This window comes from Mesocricetus auratus, unplaced genomic scaffold (genome assembly GCF_017639785.1).
Source record: "Mesocricetus auratus isolate SY011 unplaced genomic scaffold, BCM_Maur_2.0 Super-Scaffold_100714, whole genome shotgun sequence".
Taxonomy (NCBI): domain Eukaryota; kingdom Metazoa; phylum Chordata; class Mammalia; order Rodentia; family Cricetidae; genus Mesocricetus; species Mesocricetus auratus.
Window position 1 is genome coordinate 8277782 of NW_024429270.1, and position 22851 is coordinate 8300632.

General features: G+C 37.6%; 1 pseudogene; it reads right to left on the reverse strand.

Moving 5' to 3' along the window:
• Positions 1-6140: 6140 nt before the first annotated feature.
• LOC101823400 lies at positions 6141-6958 on the reverse strand (annotated as a pseudogene).
• Between the last annotated feature and the right edge of the window lie 15893 nt (positions 6959-22851).

Here is a 22851-nt window from a genome sequence, read left to right on the forward strand (position 1 = left end):
TACCTGAAAATCATCATGTACAATTTCTTACTCTTCTTTTGCCATTTACAAAGTTCACTGCAGAAGGTTTCAAGGACTTGGTTTTCTAGTCTGCTTTGTCTGACAAAAATCAAATATATGGAATAGCTGAACCTCCAAAGGGAATAGTCAGTATCTGAGACCATAGACAATCCTAAGTTTAGCATCTGAAAATCTCACATAGTCTTCTCATTTTATTAGCTAAGACAATTTATAATAGTCATGATAAACAGGAATTGTCATTAAATATAGTAGACACTTGATAAGATTAGAAATAATACAACGTATCTTCAATTTCTTGGATCCAGTATAATAAATTACCCTCAGGCTTCCAAATGAAGCATTTTATAATTGAACAAAACAGATCGATTTTAGGGGTCCTTATTTATATGCAAAACAGACTTTTTGAGAATGGTAAACTTGATTAAAATCTCTCTAAGTGCAAATCACAAATAACTTCTTTTCAGCAGCCATAACTACCCAATTAATGTATAATTTATTGCATATAAGAATAGTAAAATTCGAATGTGCTCATGATCCAGATGGAAGAAAGAGTTAAACAGAGAAAACAACCAAACATGCATAGTGGGAAAGGATGAAATTAAAATTTGTACAACATTCCACATGATTTTGTCCCAGCTGGTATGAATGTCACATACAAAAAAGCTAACACAGGAACAGGCTATGATAGTAGAATCAGTCTCAGGGGAATTCAAATAGTTTATGTGGCAGTCCTCATTTTATGGAGGAAAAAAATGCTTCATTGAAAAACATTAACAATATATCGACTATGAAAACCATATTTGCCAATGAGCAACTCTGAGTAGTCTGAAAGTTTACGGCTCTGACCCTATTAAAAATTTTAGGTCTCATGCCAAGGTGAATGGGATAAATTTCACAATGTCCCATGTGGTGATATATTATTTATGATTTATGAAAGCTTGCCTGAGGATTCAGAAAGCAAAATCAGCCACAGCCATAGAAGCCAGGCACACATCTTTAATCCCAGGACTGGTGATTAAGAGGTAGAAGGATCTCTATTAGTTCCAGGTCACATAGATCTATACAAAATTGATTCAGTCCAAAAGAGAAACAGTTCACACAAAGATGATCTCAGCACCTGGGATCACATGCCTTTAATCCCAGCAATAGAGGGATATAAAAATATCAGTAGCATCTTCAGCAGTCAGTATCAAGGATTCATTCTTCATCCACATTGAGGATAGGAAGACATTGAAGTCTCAGGCTTCCTCAACCACACTAAGGAGAAGTTACAGTCTGAGGTTTGGTGGAGCTAGCATTGCTTTTCATTCAGAGGTAGATTAAGAGCTAATGACCAGTTTCTTTGCTTTTCTGATCTTCTACTTGAAGCTTGGACAGCAATGTTAGTCTCTGGGTCTTTTATTTATTCTGCAACAGTCCCACCCCTGGGGAAGGGCTATAGGCAATTGATGGCTACTGAGAGACAGAAGTTCAGGCTTCTCCTAAGACTCCATAGGTTATATGCTTATGTGTGTAATAATAATAATAATTAAAAGAGGTCATAAATTTAAGAGGAATGGGTTTCAGAAGGATTTTGAATGATGAGTGTTAAGTGTGGAAATGATTTAACCTATGTCCTTATGCATGACATTCTCAAAAGAAACTAATTTAAATTAAAAAGGAAAAGAAAAATTAGGTGTTTTCCAGTGACTACAGAATGATTAGGAGATGATATTCTGAGTGAGTTTTGCCTAACTGCATTTCTTTCACAAAAAATAAAATAAAATATCTTTTCAACCAAAGGACACATGAATGACAAGAAGAATCACTGTGTCAGCAAAACATAAGTAAATGTCAATCATGACATCTACAAGTGACTTTTGCACTATCAAACATTTCTGACTTTAGGCCTATTTTATAATTGAGTCCAGGAGGAACTGGAAAGAAAAATGGTTCAATTGATTATGTGACTAACATGCAAACAAGAAGTCCTGATTTTGAATTTCTAGCACACATATGAAATGCTAGATGTCACTGCAAACAACTATTATCCTGAGAGCTATAGGAACAAACAAATTTCAATTCCCAGAGCTTTACTGGACCTGAAGTCTAACAGATCTAGATGGTTAATGAAATTTCCTGTCCCCAAAGTTTAGGTGAAGAACTACAGAGGATATCTTACATCACTTTAGATCTCCCTGTGTACAAGTCCACATGTACACATCCATAAAAATACACTATAGAGAAGCAAAAATATATTAAGAAATAATTTATCTTAAGTGAGCAATTCTCCTAGGACAAGACATATGCCTGCAAGTCTGTGATTTGTGATTTCCAATTATCTTCCTTAAGAACTTTCATTTTATACTCAGGTAAATTAGGTTTATTCAGTATTTAAAAGTAAGAGCTATTTCTAATTTGAGTTCTTATACTGATGAATTAGAAAACACTACATAATTTCTTGTGTAATGAAGGCAAGCATTTGAAAAGATTTCCTAACCTCCTCTGTCTTTGAGGCCTTCTTCAGAACTTAGGATGTCCCTGTATGCTCATTTGCTTGCCTATAGACTTGAGAACATTACACAGTTCACAGTATTCTATTCCAGCACAGTTAACATATGCCATTCCCCTATTCATTCAAAGGTGCTTATTTATCACCAAAAGGCATGATTCCCAGTTGTATGTACTGAGAGAATTTTTAAAGCTTGTTTCAAATTGTTTTAAGTTAGGAAATATTTCATTTTTACACAAATAACAAACCTAATATAAATAATGCTCATGGTTCACATGAATCCTTTCTATGTAATATGCATCTATTGAACACGTATGATGGAAGACCCTAGCTCTGAGCCATCATTGCGGAACAAAATGAATATAGTTCCCCTTGAGAATGACAGTTAGTGAAAGTAGGTAATGGATTCTCATAAATGGGGATATTCAAAGCCAACATGTGTTAGGTGGACGAAAATATTTCTAGAGAGGAAAAATGCTTGTTAACCAATATAATATATCTTTTTTCTTTGAATTAAGCATAATAAATAACAAAGTATAGAATAGAGCATTTTTATGGAAGAAAACAAATCAACTCAGAATCCATATTCGTAAGTAAATCTGGGTTTTTGAGATTGGCTTAATACTGATGTGGGAGTTGAAGATTGTTTTTAGAGGGAGAAAGCATGTAAAATACAAGGCATCCTTCATCTGCCCCAAAGATGCCTCCAATAGCCTGTGATGGAGAAAGTGCTTAATGTTCAATGTGGACCAGTTTGCTCTTTTACTACACTGTGTGTGTGTGTGTGTGTGTGTGTATGTGTGTGTGTGTGTGTGTGTGTGTGTTAAAGGCACAGGGCCTTTCAGCCTAGTAGCTCACCTTGTTCTTCTTTTCAAGTGAAATTATCTCAGAAAATGTTTCCCCTACAGATGAACAAAGAGTATTCTATTCTTATAGATCAAGACAAACCTAAATATTACCACAAAGTTCTTTTTTGCAGGGTGTGTAGTGTGGGGGTTGTAATTGCTTTGACCAAGAGGATTGCTATACTTTGGGCTACTATTTTGGTGGAAAACACAATGATAGTACAGCATAGTGGTTTGTTTGTTTGGTTTTTAAGAGCTTCAGATATGGGCATCAGACAACAAGTTGTAATGGTATTGACAGTATGTGAGCTGTAAACATAGATGCAGAGATAGTAAAGCCTACTGTCATGTTAGAGATCTTCTTAGGCAGGAATTTTGTGTGATAAGGTATCACTTAGTGTTTTGGGAGTTCAGTATCACAGAGGTAAGATGGACAAAGGGACGCCTTCCTTAACGCATAGCCTGTGAGAAAAAAAGAAGCAGACAAGGCCTGGAAAATGTATCTATGCTTGAACAGGGTACAAATGTTTTGGATCATTGGGTTTATGTCACAATTCCTGAGGGAATGTGATTTCCCTAGCTAATTCATGTCTTCTAAAACATCTTAAGGACAGATTCCAATTGGGGTACTCTATAAAATCATTCACCAGGACTCCTCAAAATTGTCAGGATAATCAAAAACAAAGAGAGTGTGACAAGTTGTCACAGTTAGCAGTCTAAGGGAACTTTACAACTAAATATAACATGGCATTCTGTTTGGTATCACAGAATAGGAAAAATGAACATTAGATTAAAATATAAAAATCTAAAGAAAGCATAGATTTTTAGGTAATAAATAGGTGTCAGTGTTGGTTCAGTAATTTTAATATTTGTACTTTGTAAATGTAGACTGTTCATTAAGTGGGATAATGGATGTGAAATACATGATGAATTTGTATCTCTGTGATTATTTTGCAACTCTAAAATGTTCTAGCACAAAATGTTTATTTTTAAACAAATCCCATAATCAAACTACTTAAATGTATAATATTTCAAAAGCCCTGTAACCTATCTCTTTAAAAAATAGTCAAGGATAATGCAACTGCCTCTTCTAGATGCTTATAGCAGAGACATGAAGAAAAAATTCCCAGGGTTAGGGATGCAGTTCAGCAATAGTGCACTTGTCTAGCATGCCTAAGGTATTAAATTTGATATTCAGAATCACAAACTTTCACAACAGTAAGGTAACATAAACAATAAAATCTAAATCAGTTACATCACTTGATGCTAACTAAGTTCAGTAGAAGAAACAAAGCAAGAAAATGAGATGGAAGAGAGATTTGACAGAGTAAAAGGGGTTTTCCCCACACAAGTCATTTATGGATTTGTCGGAGTGGCTGTCAATGTACACATATTAAATGAGTGCATCCAATACAGAGATACATTGATACATGAGATCTCTGATGTCATACAAACTTGAAGTGAACTCAATGATGCTGAAGAACCCACTGACACTGGAAACAGGCCAGAGAAGGCCAGGTTACCTTAAAGCCCCTAATAAGTAGTTTATAGTTTAATCTAAGGATGTTTTATCAGGTCTAGAAGTTCCCTTGCGGAGTTTTTTGGATCACTTATGTAAACTATCATATCATCTGCAAATAGTGAAAGCTTGACTTCTTCTTTTCCTATTTGTATCCCCTTGATCTCCTTTTGTTGTCTTATTGCTCTAGCTAGAACTTCAAGTACAATATTGAAGAGATATGGAGAGAGTGGACAGCCTTGTCTTGTTCCTGATTTTAGAGGAATTGCATTGAGTTTCTCTCCATTTAGTTTGATGTTAGCTGTTGGTTTACTGTATATTGCTTTTATTTTTTTTTGTTTTATAAAATGTAGTTTTATTTTATGTTACTCTGCTGTTACATAGGGCATAACATTTTCACAAGGCTTTTGGGACTACAGTCAATGATTAGCAAACACAATATAGTGGGTCCCTCTATCTAAAGACCAATCACTGGACAAACTGGACACCCTCTCACATGTGCACGATCTGCATGGAAAAGTACTGAAGTTTAGACCTGGACTTGTGCACTTTATTTCCACCTTTCTAGGGTATCAAGAAAGGACATGCATTTTAATTAGCTCAAAGCAATGCTTGTTTTCTGGCAGCACCATGCTACTTCTTTTACAAGGTAAAGTGAATTGAATACCAGAGCTACGAAGGCAGGAGGTGTAAGTGAATTTTTATTAGGAAGGAAGTTATCAACTCAAACAGCAGCAAATGAAGAAAGCATAAAGGAAATTCCTTGTGGTCACAGACGTAACCTCCAGAATATGTGACATAGGAGGCATTTTGATCTGTGGCCCCAAGACCGGATGCATTAAGAGCTTTCCCATTTCATCTAACACTGCTAAATTCCTGCTAACAAGGAATACACAGTATGAGTATGGAAAAGTTGCTTCTGAAAGGAAATCCTCAAAGAAGGGTCAGAGAGGGAATGTAGAAATCAGGAAGTTATTATTACAATTACTTTAAATTGTAATGTTCTATATTTCCATATCTTCACAGTAATACAAAACACAGCCACTTGCAGAACTGGTTCAGATTAAAATGCACTGTCAGCCTTCTACACAAGTGTCTGGAAGTTACTCATGTTTATATGAAATGAAGCTATTGATACTTTTCTACAGCAGTAACTGCACACCAGGAAGGCTGAGACAACACAAATCAAGGATGGAGTTTCCCAAAGCTGCAGTGTGAAAAGACTATAAACAGTTGATCCCATACACATGGATGGGCTTCCTTGTTAGAGGATATCCAAGTGGAGTAAGGAATGGAGATGTAAAAAGGTTTTCTTGAGGGATGGAGGACGGCACCCTGGATGCCTTTGGTTTTCTGCTCCCTCTGCTGCATCACATTCTTCTCCTGAACTGTCTGATGTCCACAATGTTAAGTTGTCTCTAAGCAACTGCATGGTGAGGGTGCTGTCTTTGTAAGAGTCTTCAGTGTATCAGGCTCTGCGATGGCCTCATCAAAAGCCGTTTTGGGCAGTGTGCAGGCAAGCTCAGTATTATTAAGGATTTCATAGTAAAATACAGAAAAGTTAAGAGCCAGCCCCAGGTGGACTGGATGCGTAGGTTGCATCTCTTTCTTGCTTATATCAAATGCCTCTTGGTACGCTCCTTTGGAATTATCTATCGTTTGTTTTCGATCGTCACCACATGCTACCTCAGCAAGATACCAGAAATAATCTCCCTTCGTCTTCAGATAGAAGATCTTACTCTCTGGATTAGTTGCATTGGCTATTAAATACTTATCTAACAATTCCAGGACCGTGGTGCAGATGGACCTTAGCTCCGACTCCACTTTCTCCCGATAGTCCTTCATCAGCTGCAACTTCTTGTCGGAGGTGTCCGTCTGCTTCTGCTCGATGTTCGAGATGACCCTCCAGGCGGACCTGCAGCCCCCGACCTTGTTCTTTTAGGCCACCGACAGCAGGTCGCGCTCCTCGTTGGACAGCTCGGCGCCCTGCTCCGTCATGGCTTTCATGCAGGTGGCCATGTCGTCATAGCACTCGGCCTGCTAGGCCAGGTTGGCCTTCTGGATCAGTTCGGTCTTCTCCATGGCGAAGTGAGGGGGAGCGCTCAGCCAGATCCGGGAGTCCTCCTTGTAGTTTCCCCGGCCGCTAAGCGAGTCATATTGCTTTTATTATGTTCAGGTATTTTCCTGTTATCCCTGATCTCTCTAGGACCTTTATTATGAAGGGGTGCTGGATTTTGTCAAAGGCTTTTTCAGCATCTAGTGAGATGATCATGTGGTTTTTCTTTCACAGTTTGTTTATATGGTGGATTACATTGATAGATTTTCTAATGTTGAACCATCCCTGCATTCCTGGGACGAAGCCTACTTGATCATAGTGGATAATTCTTCTGATGTGTTCTTGAATACAATTTGCTAGTATTTTATTGAATATTTTTGCATCAATGTTCATGAGGGAAATTGGTCTATAGTTCTCTTTCTTAGTTGTGTCTTTGTGTGGCTGGGTATCAAGGTAATTGTAGCCTCGTAAAAAGAGTTTGGCAGTGAGCCTTCTGCTTCTATTTGTGGAATACTTTGAGGAGTATTGGAATTAGCTCTTCTTTGAATTTCTGGTAGAATTCTGCACTAAAGCCATCTGGGCATGGGCTTTTTTTTGGTTAGGAGACTTTTGATGACTGCTTCTATTTCATTAAGGGTTATAGGTCTGTTTAGATTGTTTATCTGTTCTTGATTTAGTTTTGGCAAGTGATATCTATCCAGGAAGTTATCCATTTCCTTTACATTTTCGAAATTTTGTGGAGTACAGATTTTCAAAGTATGCCCTAATGATTCTCTGGATTTCCTCAGTGTCTGTGGTTTTGACCCCTTTTTCATTTCTGATTTTGTTAATTACCATGCTCGCTTTCTGTCTTTTGGTTAGTTTGGACAGAGGTTTGTCTATTTTGTTGATTTTCTCAAAGAACCAACTCTTTGTTTCATTGATTCTTCTCAAAGTTTTCCTGGTTTCTACTTGATTGTTTTCAGCCCTCAATTTGATTATTTCCTTTATATCCTGCGTATCTTTCTTATCTCCTCTAATAACTTGCAAACAGCCTTTTTGCAAGCTATTAGAGGAAATAAATTAATATATACAGGAAATAAAAATTACATATCCAATGCCGGAGATGTGGAATGGCCAGTAACACTTTTTCTGTAGACCATCACCAAGGTTCAGTTCCCAGCAACTGAATGATAGCTCACTACCATCTGTAACTCCAGTTCTAGAGAGTCAAATGCCCTCTTTTGTCTCTCATGGGCACTATATTCAAGGGATGCACAGACACACAGGCAATGAAAACACTCATATACATAAAGTAAAAAGTACATCTTTAAATTTATCATGTTCAACGCCTTATATAAATTTCTTTATTCTTCCAAATATTCTGAGTAAGTTCTGCTGTGCTCATCCATGAATCTATGACTTAAATTCTATAACTGTGTTGCTATTATTCACCAAACTATTATATTTCTGTATGGTCCCTCCTAAATATTTTAGTATAATATGGATGGTGGCTTGAAAAGGCATGCCTGAATAGACTCATGTGTGTGAATTTTTGGTCAATATGGAGTGGCACTATTAGGAATGGCCTTGTTGAAGTAGCTGTGGCTTTGCTGGAAAAATATATCACTGTGGGGATACGATTTGCTGTCTCATATGCTCAAGCTGTTCCCTGTGTGGGACACAGTTCATTTCCTGTTTCCTGTAGATCAAGATGTTGAAATCTCGGGTCATTATTCAACACTGTGTCTGCTTGCATGCTGCCATGCTCTTGCCATAACAAGAACTGACTAAACCTCTGAAACTGTAATCCAGCCCCAATTAAATATTTTTCCTTATAAGATTTACTGCAGTCATGCTGTCTCTTCACAGAAATAAAGCCATAACTAAGACAAAACTTGGTACCAGGAACTGGGGTGGTATGATGATGGGCATGACCATGGTTTTGTTTGGAGGAATGTGGACTTTTGGACTTTGGATTAGAAAAAGAGTTGAAAACCGTAAATGGAATTTAATGGGACATACTAGTAGGAACATGAAAGGCAGAAGTACTGAGGATGATTTGAACTCAAGACATTTCAGAGCAGAATGGTAGTTTATGGCCTAGATATCAGTCTTGTGTTATTTTGATAAAGAATATGGCTGTTGTTTGCCCTTGTCTGAAAAGTCTACACGAGGCTAAAATGAAGAGTTTGGATAGATTCCATTGCCAGAGTAAATCTCAAAACATCCTAGTACTAACTCTGTTGTATATTTATTAGCATTCACTCTTAGGAACATCTATAATAAAGAGGAACAAGTTGAACAAGAAAAAAAAAAGAAACATGTAGTATAGGAGAAAGGGGGTACCAGAAGTAGAATTGAGCTAAATATTTTGTTCAGGAAGATAAAGATATTAAAGGAAAACCTGATGTTAAAGGGAAGTGGAGATCTCAGGACAAGATCCCATCAAGCTAAGCTTCCAACTTGTGAAAATGAATTAAAGAACAGCTTAGGTCCAGATGTGGAGGTACCCACCTTTAATCCAAGCACTCAGAACACAGAAACATGCAGATCTCTGATTTCAAGGCCAGTCTGGTCTTCAGAGCATGTTCTAGGTCAGCCAATCTCAGGCAGTGAAGGAAATCATTGAAAACAGAAAGCTGGTAAAACTGTAATTGAACAAGGGAGTCATGTTCCAACCCCAGAAAGCAACAGAATTTGGCAGCTTTATGCCAAGTGGTGCTGGATATAGAGTCAAGGAGAGAAGAAAGGAGTTGCTGGTGCCAGGGCTGTCCCTGAGTAGAGGACTAGAGAGGCCACATCATGTGAAGCTCTGAGATTGAAGCCTGGATTGCCTTGGAGATCCCAAGATGTCAGAAATGCCAGAATCATGGGATTTATGCTACCAGTAGAGCAAGCACAGGAGAAAGAAGTGTGTTGCAGTTCACAAAGCTGAAAGGAGGTGAAAATCTGAACAGAGTCTTGACATCAGACATGGAGATGCAGAGTTTGCAGTTTGCTGGTTTTCAGTCTTGATCAAGTCCAGTATTTCAATACCATGTCCCCTTTCCTCCATTTTGGAATTGTATTGTAAGTCATGTACCATTATATGTTTGAAGTATGTGATCTACTTTTTGTTTTTCATTTATAGGGAATTATGATTAAGAGATTACATGAATATCAGAAGGTACTAGACTTTTCAACATTACTGAGGCTGTCATAGACAACGGGGGCTTTTGAAGTTAGACTAAATGTATTTTGAATTATGCTATTACTATAAGCCTATGAAGGCCAGGGAGTAGAATGTGGCAGTTTGAATAGGTATGATTCCCATTGACTCAGGTTTTTTCATTCTAGGCACTATTAGGAAGTGCTGCCTTGTTAAAGGACGTGTGCTTCTGTGTGTGCAGGCTTTGGCGTCTCATATATGCTCAAGATACACCCAGTGCAGGACACAGTTCTTTTCCTATTGCCTGCAGATCAAGATATACAACTTCAGATCCTTCTCCAGCACCATGTCTGCCTGCATGCTGCCTGACTTCTTTCCATTATGATAACTGACTATACCTTTGAAACTATAATGCAGCCCTAGTTAAATGTTTTCTTTTATAAGATGGACTGTGATAATGATGTCTCTTTATAGCTTTAAAATATAACTAAGACAGTATTGTTAATTAAAATTCAAGACATTTTATAATTTTCTTTATCTACATAAATATTATACATATTTTTGAAATGTGTAATCTGAGGACTATTTAATACTGAAATCATCCTTTGCCTAATATCCATGAGGCCCAGAGTTTAATCTCCTGTACTTAAAAAAAAGTAGAATCATGAAATGGACAAGCTTAAAGATAACCATCCTGTGAGCCTTGCTAAATGTATACAACTGTATAAGCAAATCCTAATGAAAGCATAGTATACTGTGTCACCCCAGGTAATCCTCTATGCATCTTCATAGCCCCTTCTCATACTTATTTAAAATTTCAGTCTTGCCCATTAGCTCTACTTGTAGTTATTTATATAGGAAGAATATAAACACATTCACAAAAGATGTATTCAAGATAGTTTATGAATTTTATCCATAATATGAAAAAGTAGAGTTACATGAATTATCCATCAATCTGTAAATCAATTAACATGATATAGTAAATGAAGCATGTTTGTAGCATTAAAATAATAATATAAAAATATAGTATATGATAGATAAATCGCTCACATATTTCTTCCAGTAAAAAAAAGACAAACACAAACAAATACACATAATATATAACTCTATCTGTGTAAACGGAGAATAGGACCTTATGATTCTAGTAAAGCAGTCAAGACCAGGTTGGAGAAACCAACAGAAACTGTTGACCTGAACAAGGGGAAGCTCATGGAATTCAGACTGATAGATGGGAAACCATCACAGGACTTACCCAGAATCCCTGAATGTGGGTGTCAGTAAAGAGGCCTGGGAAGTCTACAGGGCTTCTGGTAGTGGATCAGTATTTATCCCTAGCAAAAGAATGGTCTTTTTAGGAGCCCATTCAACATAGAAGGATACTCTCTCAGCCTAGACACACAGGGAGGGCCTAGGCCCTGAACCAAATGATATTACAGACTTTAAATATTCCCCCATGGAAGGCCTCACCATCCCTGGGGAGCAGAAAGGGGATGGAACAGGGTGTCAGTGAGGGCAGAGGAGGAGGGGAGGGAGAGGGAACTGGGATTGACATGTAATATTTCAGGAATCTGCCCCAGGTAGACCACAAAATTCCAGGAGCTCAGTACTCCTATTGTCTTTTAGATGTCTGCTCCTTACCTCCAGAAGGCCTGGCCAGGGTGTGGAATGGCTCCTAGTTTGTGTAACAAAAAAAACCTAAGCCCTGGGTGAACCCACACCCATCCTGAGGGCAAGTGAGACTTGTCTGAGGACTATTGAGATGTCCCATTATGGAGTGTCTGCAGGCTTGGGTACATGTATTCTAGGAGTATCCCTAGGATTAAAGGAAATGTATGTCTTCTGCCAGTACCCAGACTTTTGGAAAGCTATTTAAGAGAATGCTGGAACAAAACATGGTCTCCAGTATTGACTGAGAGTCCTTATGAGATGACCAGATGTTTCTGTCTCATCCTTAGTGTGGAGAGGTAGATACATTTTTCCTCATCCACAATCCCCCAATCAGGGCCAGACCCGAGGCTGTGTGGCTGGTTCCAATTACTACCCCAAAGACATCAGTCCAGAATAGATAACCCCTAAGGCGTAGGACCCTGGAAGTAAAACAAGATTGTTTGTAATTTAAATTAAAAAAGAAAAAAATGATTGTTAATGAATAAATAATAATTTACTTTTTAAAACATTTTCTACCTGTTCTGGGCAGAACTGACCTCATCAAAGGAATAAAGCCATGAGTTGGTTTCCTGCCTTGCCTCATTCCTATTGATTTTTAGAGTCCTCAAAAATTATGGATTGATTAAATAGGGAGCTAAATAAGAGCCCTTAGGAAGGAAACCATTTGTGGGATCACCCCTCCTGGTTCACATGGTGAGACACCATCCTCCTTATCTGTGATAAGAAACTCAATCTGATTATAGCGATCAATGTTGAAGAGTCATAAAGTCTTTGGGGTGTCAGAGTAAGACCTCCATAAAAGAATCAAAGAGGCATTGCCAGAAACAGAGATAAATAGGGTATGTATTCCTAATCTTTCTGTCTCTTGTTACGTAATGTGTATGCCACCATCAGACTCTTTCAGAAGACCACCACCATATGTGACCATTTGACCTTCAATCTCTGACACAGTGTGGAAAATAATCCTCTTTTTTTTAAAGTCATACAACCATAAGTATTTATTAATAGATTGCTGTAGCATCCTTCTGTGAATACAAAACTCTTTGTGGTAGTAACTCTTTGTAGTAGTATGCTATGAGTCTCCAATTGAAACTATCAAAGAGATACTGAAACATGCTCTGCCATTGTTAGGATTGGATATTCTCTCAGCTTTTGATTTAAAACCTTGTTCATTGTCCTGAAACAGAAATGTCCATTCTCAGACAATGTTTTGAGATCTCTCATTGCTGTCTCAGCATAAAATTGTTGGGGTTATTGTAAATGCTGAGTCCTTAATCTAGATATGAGGAAGTCAGAAAGAAATCATGGCATAATATGCTGTAGAGTTCTTATAATGGTGCAAAACTAATGATGTGATGAAGATCTAGGTCAATCAGAAAACATATCCAAATCAAACTGGTATAGAAGCCTGGACAAATCAGAACTTACACATACTTAGGATCAGGACCATTTGAATTTGTTAGTAGTAGTCAAAGGCTACTCATGATTGATATTTGAGTTTGGCAAGAAAGGATATGTTACATGTGTATTTCATTGGAGTTATCATTTATGCATATGATTGTATTTGAGAAAAAATACTGCATGCTAAGTTCAAGCTTGTTAGCTTTTTTCTTTCAAGTGATAGGAAAATTTTTATTCTTTTTTATTTTGGATGTTTTTTTTGCTTTTTAGAGATTTTTTACTGATTTTTTTAATTTTTATTGTTTTTAATTTAAATTAGAAACATGCATGCTTCAAATGTCAATCCCAGCTCCCCCCTTCACCCTCCACCAGGTTCCCCCACCCCTCACTCCCAGCCCAATTCCCACATTATTCCCCAGGGAGGGTGAGGCCCTCTTTGAGGGGATCTCCAGGGCCTGTCATTTCATCCAGGGCAGAATCTAGTCCCTTCCCCATGTGTCCAGGCTGAGAGAGCATCCCTCCATGTGGAATGGGCTCCCAAAGTTCATTCGTATGCCATGGTGAACACTAATCTACTACCCAAGGTCCCAGAGATTTCTGAGGCCTCCTAACTTACACTACATTCATTGAGTCTGGATCAGTCCCCTGTTGGCCTCTTAGTTATCAGTCTGGGGTTCAAGAGCTACCCCTTATCCTGTCAGCTGTCTTTGCGGATTTCACCAGCACAGTCTTGACCCCTTTTCTCATCACTCCTCTATCGCTGTCACTGGGTTCCAGGGGGTCAGTTCAGTGTTTAGCTGTGAGTATCTGTCTCTGCTTCCATCAGTCACTGGATGAAGGTTCTAGGATGTCATATAAGGTATTCATCAACTTTATCATCATGTAGTGGCTATTAGTGTAGTCTCTCCACTATTACTTAGTTTTCCAGTTGGTGTTATCCTTGTAGATCTCTGGAAATCTCACTGGTGTCATCTCTCTCCTCAAAGCTATAATGATATTTGTGCACTTAGAAAACCATGCAAATCTTTACCACCCAAACATGTTTAACCCATGACAATATTGAGTAAGTATATTTATATCTTAGTATGCATATGAAATAGTGTACTATAAAAAATTTTACCAGGCCCAGAATTTTCATTTAATTAACAATTTATTTTCCAAGTAAGTTGATATATGCCTATATAATCACTTTAATTATACAGTATTATTCTCTGTTGTGAATATAACATGTTACTTGTGACCAATCTTCTATTGGTGAATATTTAGTTTGCTCCCAGTTTATTGCTTTTCTGATGTAGACTTCTTAATTTTGCTTGAAAATGAGGTTTTAGCTGCATTCCAGGGTGCCGTTTAAACAGTTTTCTCTGGTCCCCTGTAATGGAAATTTATAAATAGCACTACTTAGTGAACGGAAAAGGTTTCTAAAAGCTCAGGTGCTGCCCAGCAGCTGACGCTTGCAGGATTTCAGCTCACCTAATTCAGGGCTCATTAATCAAGACATGGGGTTTAAGCTACCAGGAAGCAGTTGGAGAGAAGGAACACCTGGCTTCAAGCTCAGGTAACCATTCTAAGCTATGGTATTCGGGTTAAGTTCCTCAGACTTTGCCAAACTTCATTGCATAGCTACTGAAAGGAAATAGTAGGAGTTTGTTCCGGTGAACTTTTTGAAGAATTCATGAAATCATAACTCTTGATTCCTATACTTGCAAAAAAATATCCTTATGGGACAGTACTGGATACAATGATTATACATGACGAAAGTTTTAAGACAAACAACAAATAACAGTGGACAAAATTAAATGAAACTCCCAAGTTACTTAGTTCTTTTTAAGAAGGCTATCAATATTTTCATATATTCCAGTCTTCACACGGTCAAACCTTTGACAAAATGTAAGCCTACTAAACAAATCCTTCATTATCCAACATAACAATAACATGCTAATAAGATTCCTATTGATGTTGAGATATTTCATATGGGGATAAAACTGCAAAGTTTGCTTCATATAAGCAGGATTTCCTGAGCTGGTCCATTTCCCAGTATGGATTAGGTCTTCTATTCACTAAGGACAGCTTATGGTTCAATGTTCAAGGAAGTGGTATTGAAAGCAGAGAAGGGGACTGAACAAAGTTATAATACAATGTCCTTCAGACAGAGATCTTTCATGGCATATTAACTTACTCTTTAAATTCCCCATCACTGTGTTAATAAATGACATCCACATAATTGATTCAAAAATTAATCCCCTAAACCTGAATGCTTACTGGACAGAAACTGAGTAAGTACCATTCATTACTTAAACCCTATGCCCTGTACAGACCCCTGGAGCTTTAAGATGGAGAAGATTGTCATGATAAAGAGAGGAATGATAAATTAGCAGACCCACAGACTGGATACAGTCATAAGATCATTGTATTATTAATTTATGTTTTTTTAGAATTAGTTTATGTATTGGTAGACGATTTATACCTTATGAATAATGTTTTGGGCATTGTTTTATAGGTTTCACATTATATAATATGTTTATTGTTAAATCCATTTGTATATTACAATGTAAGATCCAGAGTGTGTGCAACAGTTGGATCAGGTCTCCAAAGTTCCTGAACACAAGGAATGCTTTCAGACTCTGTATGGAGGAACACAGTGCCATAATTCTCAGAATCTAAGTGCACAGATGGCTGCAATGGAGTGGAAATCCAAAGGCTGCCAGGGAGCTGTAGGCTATAGGCAGATGCCTTAGCAGTGAACTGCAACAGTTAGGGAAGAGAAAGATTATGCCATGAAGCCATTGCAGGGAGAACAAAGAGCCTGACCTGGAGAAAAGGGGTACTGCATATGCTAGTTTCAGAGCTGATTGAGTAGTCTTCCATTCAGAATTGACTATTCTAGGTGAATTCCACACACTTTTGTGGAATCTAGTTGCTCAGTACTTGTTGGTCTCTGTGCATGAATATCCTGACCTTAATTCTTATATCCATTGCATAAAACAATTTTCATGATTTTCTCTTTGTTGCAAGCAAAACATCTAAATTATCCATTTGCATCAACCACCATGATGCCTATGAAACAACTTCTATGATCGATATTACTCCACTTGCCATCTTCTAGCATTCACATTATTGGATATGATATAGGTGTAATGAAAATATAATGTTTCTCATGCATTCTCCTGTGTGTTTTTGTTGCTGTTGTTGAAATCTTTTGCTTAGTTTTATTTTTGTTTGTTGGCTTGATCAATTTGACACAAGCTAGAGCAGTGGTTTTCAGCCTCCACAATACCATGACCCTTTAATACAGTTTCTCATGCTATAGTGACCCCCAGTCACGAAAATATTTTTGTTGCTACTTGGTAACTATAACTTTACTTCTGTTATGAATCATAATGTAAATGCCTGATATGCAGGATACCTGATATTCGACCCCCATGAAAGGGTCTTTTGACTCCTATGAGGGTCAAAACCCATAGATTGAGAAACACTGAACTGTAGTTATCTGGAAAGAGGCACTTCAATTTAGAAAATGCCAAATTTCCTTAGGCAAGCCTGGGAAGCATTTTCTTAATTAACGATTGATGTGGGAGAGCATAGTTTACTGTGGGTTGTGTTATCCCTGTACATGAGATCCTGAATTGTATAAGAGAATAGGCTGAGCAAACCCTAGGAACAAACCAGTAAGCTACCTTCCTCCATGGCTTCTGTTTCAGTTCCTGCCTCTAGGTAATTACCTGCTTTGAGTTCCTTCCTGTCCTGATTTCCTTTCTGGTGAATTATAATCAGACTATGTACCCAAATAAATGCTTTCCCTTACAAATTGCTTTTGCTTGGAGTATTTTACAGCATCAATAGAACCCCTAACTAAAACATCGGATATCTATTTTTTCCTGCTACAGAGTATTAATTGACATACTATATCACTTGTATTATTTTAGTGTTATGTAAGTATATGTTATATGTGTATTAATAGTTAAACACTCAATTTTACATGCGTTTATATGTAGATGCATAAAATTAGTAGATATTATGTTCCACATATATAAAATATTTTTATCCCTTTAGGATCCAATATCTTTCATATATAAGATTATCCACAACTGCTATTGTGTTTACATACATTATTAAGTGAAACCAGTAGAGAGAGGATGTGCATACATCACAGAATTTTTCCTCTCTCTTTACATATATGTGTATATTTAAACAATGACAATCAAAGATATTAGAAGCTACTCTGTAAAGAGCATTTAGAAGGGATGAATTTCACAAGAATTAAATTCTCAGTGTCTTTAACAAAAGTTTATATTAACACATGTCATTAAAACCAATCAAGTTCGTTAATTTATTTAATTTGTTTTATATATCAATCCCAGTTCTCTCTTCCTTGCATCCTCTTATGCCTCCTACCGACTCCCCAACCCATCCTGCTCCCACTCCACAAGGATAGTTAGGCCTTCCATGGGGTATCATCAAAGTCTGTCACATCATTTGGGAGAGGGCCTAAGCCCCCCTCTGTGTATCTAGGCTGAGAGAGCATCCCTCCACGAGGAATGGGATCCCAAAGTCCATTTGTTCACTAGGGATAAATACTGGTTCTATTGTCAGAGGTCCCATAGACTTCCCAGACCTCCTAACTGGCACCCACATTCAGAGGATTTTGTTCCATGCAATGCTGGTTCCCTAGCTTTATGACTGGGTTCTAAATGCTCTCACTTGGTCAGGTCAGCTGTTTCTGTGGGTTTCTCCAGCATGGTCTTGACCCCTTTGCTCACCCCTCCTCCCTCTGTACAACTAAATTCCAGGTGTATGGCTCATTGCTTAGCTGTGGGTATCTGCTTCCACCTCCATCAACTACTGAATGAAAGCTCTAGGACAGCATTTAAGGTAGTTATCAATCTCATTATAGGGGAAGGAAGGGCATTTAAGGTAGCCTTTCCCCTATTGCTTAGATTCTTACTTGGGATTATCCTTTTGGATCTCCAGACATTTCCCTAGTGCCAGATTTCTCTTTAAACCTATACTGGTTCCCTCTATTGAAGTATTTATTTTCTTGCTCTCCTCTGTTTTTTCCCCGACTCAGTCTTCCTGATCACTCATGTTCTCCTCTCCCCAATTAACTTTTAAAAGAGAAACAAGAAGGTCAATGACAAAATCCTGTTTTGTGTTACCTACCTCCTCTCCCATTAACAGTAGTCTAACTGTAGTCAGTGAGGATGCAACATAAAGAGATAAGAGGAGAAGACTAAATTACACTGACATGTGGGTCTGCTCTAATTCATGTTGTTGTTTCAAAAACATGGCAATATTAATAGATTTTGGCTCACAGGGTCCTACCCCTAGAATAAGCCCTAAAAGCAACTAATGACTGCAGGTGAGGAAGATGGAATTGGCCCTCTAACTGGTTATGTAATACAAAGTGGTCAGCCCTAAAATGATATATACACAAGCCACACTAGACAGACTTGGGAAGTTGTTATTTTTATATATTTATGCATACACATATATGTGCAACTATATAATTACAACAAAAAAACCATCAGTTTAAGAAGAATTTGGGGGAAATTGGAGGGGTTGGAGGAAGGAAAAGAAAGGGGAAAGTGTTGTAATTATATTTTAATTGAATTTTTAATTAAAAAACAAGATAGTAGATAAAATCACAAATCTGAAGCTTTTCATATTTTAATAAAAATGTCACTTACAGGGTGTTTCATAAGGCTCATGGTGCAAAAAGCTATTATTTATACTTTTAAACATGAAAACACTTTCAAATAATTTTAACAACTGTATTAAGATAGATGGTATTAACTAGATTTGCTATGGGCCTTTGTTGGGAGTGGACACAGACTACAATTTTCCTATAAACAAAAATTTTGACACATTGAATAGACACAGGAATAGAATCTTCCAATTTAACAAATTGTTAAAAACAAAAGTTTAAACAGGTATTTTCATTTTGAACCTTGTAGCATATAACATCATGTTTTTAAAAATTATCACACATACTAAAGATTCTTTCTACTCTGAGAACACTGATGGAAAATTGATCTGGTATCTGTAGTATGAATAATAAAAACCAGAGACAAATATTGGAGTTTAAGCTGAAGATCAGAAAAGCAAAGCAGCTAAGCCACTAGAGAGCTCCTACCTCTCCCAAGGATGGGGCTTGGAAGACTAATTCTTTAAGACTGGATGCCAGCTCTTAAGTCCTGCTCCTGTCTTATATACCTGTTTAGTGCTGGGATTAAAGGTGTGAGCTCTGTTTCTGTTTTAGACTGATTCACTACCATGTTGCCCTGGGTGCCTTGAACTCACAGATATCCATCTGCCTCTGTCTCCTGAGTCCTGGGATCCAAAGTGTGTGCCACTATTACCTGGCTTATATGGCTGAGGATAGCTTTGCATTCTAATCTCCAGGCAAGATTTATTAGATCATAAACAATATATCACCACAGGTATCCATTTTGTTGCTGTAATTAAAAAAATACTCTGACGAAAAGCACCTTAGTAAAGTATAATATTTATCTGGGTTCCACTTCTAGGTCACAGTCCATCATTAGGGAAAATCATGATTGGAACTCAAGTAGCAACTCCAGAAAACCATGGGGGAGTGTGTTGGTGGGCTTACTCAATAGATTTTCAAGACCCAATTTCCAAATACTTTCACAATCCTCCAACAAAATAATCTACTACATAAAACCCAAGGGATCATTATGTCTGTCATAGCAATATTCTACTATTCTGGTGCAAAGTCTCTCCTCATTCTGTTGCTGAGATAAACACTCTTATCAGAGAGAGGTAAGTTGGTGGAGGAAAGAAATGCTTTGACTTACAACTCCAGGATATTAGAGTAGAAAAGTAAACAGGAACGTGGAGGCAGAAATCACTGAGAAACACTGCTTATTGGACCCCTTGCAAGCTTATGCTTAGCTAGCCTTCCTATATAGCCCAAGACAACCTGCCCAGGAAAGGGTGCTGTCTGAACATATATCAATTAACCATCAGAACCCCCTGCCTCCAAACTAGTCTTACCTAAGCAGTCTCTTAATTTCTATTTCTCAGGTGACATTTCCCTGCCAACTTTTTGGTTAAAGAGAAATATGGCAGAAGTTTCTTTTCATATACTTTTTACAAAGTCATTTATTGACTTATTAAGTAATCACTCTTTTGGAAATGATATACCTGGTCAAGAAGACTTGAGACTGTACCTACAAATGACCTTTGCAAGATGGCCAAAGTGACTCAAGAAAGGAGGTGTGAAACATAGGCATTGGGGATGGGAGTACAAGAATGAAATGTCTGAGATCCCAATTTCCACAATGCAAGTGTATGGGTAGTAAAGTCATCTGGGAAGAGTAGATGTGTAATCAAATTATTAAATACCACACAGTCCATTTAAAGGCCAGGAAGATGCCAGGAAATGAGTGACAGTTCCAGGGGCTGGTGAGGCAATGGACAAAAACAGTTGACAGAAGATGGGATGGTCTATTGCTTTTCTGGTCAGTACAGTGGGAAATAGGCAGCAATACCTTGAGGAGACACAGAATTTGCCTAACTTCAGCCTTACAAAGTGTTCTTGGGGATAGACAGGATCAAATCATAAATGTATCATTACCAAAGACATACAGTGAAATAGAGAAAGTACTTATGAATTCCCTCACCTGTTTATGCAATATCTTAGTAATGGTTCAGGACAGAAATTCCTGGTGCCCTTGTGGTATGGTAGATTATATCCAGTAAATACTATCTCTTACATATGATCTATATCATTGCATATATGCATATATTTCATGGTCAACAGAGTTAGATCAAGAACTTTAAAGCAGAATTGAGCTGCTAAGTTAGGTTTCTTTTGCTTATAATCATCAACCTCATGTGGATACTATCACCTTTATTCACTGGTCAGCTCAGTTACATTTTTATAGTGTTGGTCAGCTAATCCTTAACATCTAAATACTTGTCTAAGGGAGAAAAATATCATCATCCCAAAAGATAATTCTCCTATCATATGTATCCAATCTAACACTTGAAGAAACTGTCACCTTCCTTACATATGTCACCAGAGAACCTCAACTTGAGGCCCTTATTGGCTATTCATGCTCTTGGCAAAGCTTTTCAATTTCTGTTCAGATACTTAAATCCTTTGGGCACTTAATGCTTCTTTGACATATACTTTCTCTTAACTATCAGCTATTCTACACTGAGTTTGTTCCTTTGGGACACTTGCCAGTAGGTACTAATTTTTTTTCACCTCCTGGATACCTAGTAAACCTCCTTTGAGCCAGTCAAATATTTTTTGGAAGCTGGATTATGCTATTGTATGAATGGCATGAGTTTCTTTATTATTTGCCATGGCAGGCATTGCTACATAATGTTATTGTCTATTCCATATCAGTTCTAACCTGCAAGTAACTATATCTCAAAAGCCAGTTTAATACAAGTATAACATCATGGAGGAAGGTGAGTTTCTTATGTAAAGACTTCAGTGGTTTTGGCAACACTACCAAGTGTAACATTAAGAAATCCTGTGTATATGATGTTTTTTTATAGTTCTTAAAAGAATCATGAATAGCAATGTTCCCATTCTCCGTTGCGAATTTGATAGGATTACATTCCTTTATAACTAGCTCTTTCCTACATGGGCGTGTCTTCTAAGAATTCACATGCTCATAGATCTTTTGCCAAGAATGAATGCGGAATGGTCATACCATTTACTTCTATGGCTATGTTCTGCCATCAGGGATCCATGTTAATGCCTTTACATGCAACTTTGCTTTTAGACATCACTGACATTTAATCATTCCTTCTATGTTATGATTCAATTACTCTAGGCATACTCTCTGGTTCTTCACACTAGAATAAAGTGTAAGGGACAGTATAATTCTTGCAGAATTATATGCACGCATATATGCATATACATGTGTTTATATGCATATGCGGTTAAGCATAAACAGTATTTAATAAGATAGAACTGGTTCCTAATCCTATATTTTGGTCACTTACTATGGAAATGAGTAGGTTGGTTAACATCTCTACACTTTTCCCTGAAGGCAGGGTTTAAATGAGTTCACCAGACCTAAGATAAAGATAAATAGCTGTTTTATTGGGAAACAACTTACACAGATAAGAGTAAATAACTGATGCGGCCTTCCTGCTCCAGAAAATGCAGTCTCTACCATTCAGATGCTCCCCGAGACACAAGAGAGAGCGTGCTCACTGCTTCTCTACCTTAAAGGGGCCACATCTGCCTGAAACCATGCCCAAAGGGGTGTGGCCTCTACTACAAGTTCACTGGCAAGGCAAAATTCCACTACATTTCCCCCTCTTTAATAATATACATAATTTCAATATCAAGTTCATTATATGAGAAAAAACACATGATACTCAGCTTTCCAAGTCTAGCTCATCTAATTTGACATAATGAGTTCCTGTTCCATGTAGCTTCTGCAAGTGTTGTGCTTTCTTTTTCCCTTACTTGCAGAAACTTCATAGGTATGCCATACTTTGCTTATCCAGTCATCTCATGAGAGATACCTAGACTAGTTCCATGCCCTGGCTGCAGTGAATACCAATCAACAAAAATGGGCTAAAAATTCAACAATTTGACAGACATTGGGCCACCGCCAAGTGCAGGTTCCACATCCAGTAATCCTTTAGTGTGGTCCACCTATTGTTTCTCTCTATTTGGCTCCAGTGATGTTGCCTCTCCTGTAACTTGTGTTGGGTAATGTCAAG